Source organism: Nicotiana tabacum, chromosome 20 (genome assembly GCF_000715075.1).
Source record: "Nicotiana tabacum cultivar K326 chromosome 20, ASM71507v2, whole genome shotgun sequence".
In the NCBI taxonomy this organism is placed as follows: Eukaryota; Viridiplantae; Streptophyta; class Magnoliopsida; order Solanales; family Solanaceae; genus Nicotiana; species Nicotiana tabacum.
In genome coordinates, this window is record NC_134099.1 from 20,963,786 (window position 1) to 20,969,548 (window position 5,763).

Sequence of the window (5,763 nt, forward strand, 5' to 3'; positions counted from 1 at the left end):
CATGCCCCAAGCGACGAAGGGCCATGGCGCTGACATTGTGTGTAATTTCGATGGTGGAGAATGAATCAAATCTCCGTGTATCTGGAACTGATGACATTTACGCACAAAACTAATACAATCTCGCTCCATGGTGAGCCAATAATAACCTGCTCGGAAAATTTTCTTTGCCAACACATATCCCCTCATATGTGGTCTGCAGACTCCCGAATGTACTTCGGACATGATAGACGTAGCTTGTCTAGCATCTATGCATCTTAACAATCCCAGGTCTGGTGTTCTTTTGTACAAAACTCCTCCACTTAAGAAAAATCCGCTTGCCAACCGTCGAATTGTTCTCTTTTGATCCCCCGTGGCTTGCCCTGGGTATATCCCCATTCTGATGTATTCCTTGATATCATAGAACCATGGTTCGCCATCGAATTCTTCTTCAATCATGTTGTAGTAAGCATGCTGATCTCGCACTTGAATATGCAAAGGATCGACCTAGGCTTTGTCCGGATGGTACAACATTGACCCTAGAGTAGCCAAAGCATCGGCGACCTCATTATGGACCCTTGGAATATGCCTGAACTCTACTGATCTAAACTGTTGACAAAGATCATGCAAGCATTGTCGGTATGGTATGAGCTTCAGATCTCGCATATCCCATTCTCCTTGAATTTTATGTACCAGAAGATCCGAGTTTTCCAAGACCAAGACTTCCTGGACATCCATGTCTGCAGCTTACCTTAAACCCAAAATGCATGCTTCGTACTCAGCCATATTGTTGGTATAATAAAAACGAAGCTGAGCCGTAACAGGATAGTGATGCCATGTTTCAGAAATAAGCACAGCTCCTATTCCGACTCCTTTCATGTTAGCAGCCCCATCAAAGAAAAGTTTCCAACTTGGTTTTTCGGCCTGTTCGAGTTCATCAATATGCACCACCTCTTCATCAGGAAAATATGTCCTCAGCGGCTCATACTCTTCATCGACCGAGTTCTCGGCCAAATGATCAGCCAATGCCTGGGCTTTCATCGCAGTTCGAGTCACATAGATTATGTCAAACTCTGTGAGCAGAATCTGCCACTTCGCAAGTCTTCCTGTCGGCATAGGCTTTTGAAAGATATACTTCAATGGATCCAAGCATGAAATGAGGTAAGTAGTGTAGGATGACAAATAATGTTTCAACTTCTGTGCCACCCAAGTTAGGGCGCAACATGTCCTTTCCAAGTGAGCGTACTTAACCTCATAAGCCGTGAACTTCTTGCTAAGATAATAGATGGCTTGTTCTTTCCTTCCGGTGACATCATGCTGCCCCAGTACACAACCAAATGAATTTTCCAAGACTGTCAAGTAAAGAATCAAAGGTCTCCCTGGTTCTGGCAGAACCAGCACAGGTGGGTTTGTCAAGTAACCCTTTATCTTATCAAACACTTCTTGACACTCATCAGCCCACTTGATCGCAGCGTCCTTCTTCAACAACTTGAAAATAGGCTCACAAGTTGTTGTGAGCTGAGCAATAAACCTGCTGATGTAGTTCAGCCTTCCTAACAGACTCATCACTTCAGTCTTGTTCCTCGGAGGGGGCAATTCTTGTATGGCTTTGATCTTTGATGGGTCCAACTCGATGCCTCGCTGGCTGACTATGAATCCCAACAGTTTTCCGGATGGAACGCCAAATGCACACTTGGCGGGGTTAAGCTTGAGGTTGTACCTGTGAAGCCTCTGGAAGAATTTCCTCAAATCCTCGACGTGGTTGGCCTGATGCTTTGATTTTATGATCACATCATCTACATATACTTCAATCTCCTTGTGTATCATATCATGAAACATAGTAGTCATTGCTCTCATATAAGTTGCCCCAGCATTCTTCAACCCAAATGGCATTACCCGGTAGCAATAAGTTCTCCATGGCGTGATGAAGGCTGCCTTTTCTGCATCTTCTTCGTCCATTAAAATCTGATGATACCCGGCATAGCAATCCACAAAAGATCCAATCTCGCACTTGGCACAATTGTCAATCAGAATGTGGATATTGGGTAGTGGGAATTTATCCTTCGAACTTGCTTTGTTGAGATTGCGGTAATCGACGCATACTCTGATCTTGCCATCCTTCTTCGGCACAGGCACGACATTAGCCAACCAAACAGGATATCGGGTGACCCAGATAACCTTTGCATCCAACTATTTGGTAACTTCTTCTTTAATCTTCACACTCATATCAGTTTTGAATTTCCTCAACTTTTGCTTGACGGGAGGGCATGCTGGATCAGTAGGCAATTTGTGGACCACTAAATCAGTGCTTAAACTCGGCATGTCGTCATATGACCACGCAAAAACATCTTTGTACTCGATGAGTGCTTTGACTAACTCCTCCCGAATTTCTGGCTTGAGGTAGACACTTATTTTAGTCTCTTGGACATTGTCTGTGTCCCCTAAATTGACGGCTTCTGTGTCATTCAAATTGGGTTTGGGTTTTCCTTCGAAGTGAATTAACTCCTTACTAATCTCTTCGAAGGCTTCATCATCACATTCTGATTCGTAACCACAATCTACTTCTTGAACTAACATTTCGGAATCAGATTGATTTTTAAGACTGGGCTGAGAATTCCTTATGCATGCCATGTCATTAGAACCAGCGAAAAAAGAACTGTATAGAAAAGAAAACAAAACAAAAGGAAAACCATCAGGAATGATGAAGAAAGGGAAATTGTATTTCATTGATTGATAAAAGATAACAAGGTTTGCACACTCAAACAAACTGAAAAAATGAAATCTGGATTACAACCTTGGAATAATCCGTACAAACTTAAAGGAAAATCAAAGCGAACTACCAAGACTCCTTCCGAGTAGGGAGAGGAGTAGCTTTCAAATTATTAAGCTTTGTTTTTGGCCCGACAAATTGCACTTCCGCGTTGCTAGAACCCTCTCCAATTTCCACCATGTTCACACTGTCGAACAACTGCTCAAATCTTTCAATCAACTCCTTGTCAGGATTAATCGCAGAACTGGGAATTTTTGTCACTGGGCGACTCCTTATATCAGACTTGACAAATGATCTGGAAAAACGTGGGATAGGCTTTGGAAGGACCCATGTCCTCTGTTTCAATTTCCTAGCTCTTTTCATGTCTGCGGCCGTGGGCTTGAATCTCAGACCGAATGTTCCCAATTTTTCAGGAAGAGACACGGGTTGTATGATGCCTTGCAGATCTGACCCTAAACCCTTTCCTGGTACAAAACCATTCTTCAGTATTTCATATTCTACCATGACTGATGTGGCGTTTATCTTCGGACTTGGGATACACTTCCCTTCTGGAACTTTCTCGACTGTCATTGCGTCAGAAACTTAGTAGACCCATGGTCCCTTGTCATCTTCCACTTCAATGAATGGCACAATGGTGTTGTTGTGAGCGCACAAATTATCTTCGCCGTGCACAACTATTTCCTGTCTGTCCCATTCAAACTAGACCAGCTGATGGAGTGTTGATGGTACTGCATTAGCGGCGTGAATCCACGTCGCCCTAATAGCAAATTGTAGGAAACGACTATATCCAGCACTTGGAATTCCATTGTGAATTCTACTGGACCTATGGTCAGCTCCAACATTATGTCCCCGACTGAGTCTTTGCCTCCGCCGTCAAATTCCCGCACACAGATACTGTTTTTATGGATCCTCTCCTCTTCTACTTTCAGCTTGCTTAGAGTGGAGAGAGGACAAATGTTCGCACTGGAACCATTGTCAACCAATACCCGGGTAACCACGACATCCTCGCATTTCACTATTAGGTAAAGGGCTTTGTTATGCTCAGTACCCTCTATCGGCAACTCATCATCGGAAAAACTGACTCTGTTTACTTCAAAAATCTTGTTGGCTATCTTTTTCAGATGGTTTACTGAGATCTTGTCGGGAACATGGGCCTCATTCAAGATTCTCATCAGGGATTGGCGGTGTTCATCTGAATGGATTAGCAACAAGAGTAATGAGATCTGAGCGGGCGTTTTCCTCAACTGCTCTACAACAGAATAGTCATGCACTTTCATTTTCCTCAAAAATTCCTCTGCCTCTTCTTTAGTTACCTCTTTCTTTACCGGCGTTGGATTACCTTTAGCTCTTCTTAACTCCTCGGGAGTAAAACACCTTCCTAAGCGAGTCAAACCCTGCGCTTCACAAACTTCTTCTTTGACTTCTTTCCCCTTGTAAATCACTGTCACCCATTCATAATACCAAGGAACAACCTTGTTGTTAATTACTGGAAGCTGAGTTACTGGTTTTATAATAACAGGCTCTGTGCGAGCACCCTTTACGACCACAACAGGTTTACTTGCGGCCCCTGGCACTACCACTTTAACTTTCTCTGGTTTCACTGCAACAATGCTTGACGACCCTCTCTCGGCTACCACCGCTGGCTTATCATCTTCCCATCTCAACTGAACCACTGATTTCCCACTGGTTACTTTTTCCTTTGAGCTAGTTTCGTTGGAACAAATCATTATTACCGTCTGTGAGGGTTTCCTGGGCTCCCCCTCTTTATGTATCAACTCAATCATGTGTGTCCCATGGTGAGCTGGCAGTGGATTCTGATTGATATTTGGTGCTTCTGGGGCTTGAACCTCGATCCGATGAGTATCAATAAGCTCTTGCACAACTATTTTTAGTTTCCAATACTTCTCTATATCATACCCAGGGACCCCTGAATAGTACTCACAACTCACCGAGTGGTCAAGATTTCTAGGGGGAGGATTTGGCAATTTAGGCTCAATTGGATTCAACATGCCCAACTGCCTCAATCTGTGGAAAAGACTGGTATATGATTCCCTAGTGGAGTGAAAGTCTTTTGCTTCTGTGACCTCTCATTCTTGAGGTCTTGGTTTGGTCGGAAACCTGTCCCGGGGGGATTTCTTTAGGCCCTTGGGAGTGGATATGTGTTTTGTGGAGCTGGGTATGTATTTTGTGGAGTCGGCGTACGCCATTATGTGTGTGCCGGGGTTTGGGTATAGGTTTGTTCATGATGGACGAAAAAATGGGGATTTGGCGGTGGGTAGTAATGTTGTGGAGGGCTATATGGAGTGTGGTGGTAATTTTGGTAGTAGGGTCGTGATTGGCTATAGTAGGGTGACGGGCCTCTAGATCCGAACCAGGCTCCGGACTCAACAATCGTGACATCTTCTTTCTTCTTTTTCCCGAACACACCCCCGGTGCCGCTTTGAATGGCCTGGGTGGTTACCTTGATCGCTGAATAACTCATGATCTTGTTGGACTTAAGCCCCTCCTCGACCATGCCTCCCATTTTTATAACCTCATTAAAAGATTTGCCAATTGCGGACACAAGATGACCAAAGTAGGTCGACTCCAAAGCCTGCAAAAAGTAATCAACCATCTCGCTCTCTTTCATTGGGGGATCTACCCTTGCTGCTTGCTCCCTCTACCAGAAACCATATTCTCTAAAGCTTTCACTGTGCTTCTTTTCTAGTTTGGTCAGGGACAGTCGGTCCGGAATGATCTCAAGATTATATTGAAAGTGACAAGCGAATGCTTGGGCCAAATCGTCCCATGTGTACCACCTACTATGATCTTGTCTGGTGTACTATTCTAACGCCGATCCACTTAAACTTTGGCTGAAATACGCCATCAGTAATTCATCTCTTCTGCCTGCTCCCCTCATCTTGCTACAAAAACCTCTCAGATGAGCCACCAGATCACCGTGTCCATTGTACAAGTCGAATTTGGGCATTTTGAACCCTGCCGGTAGTTGTACATTTGGGAACAAACACAGATCTTTG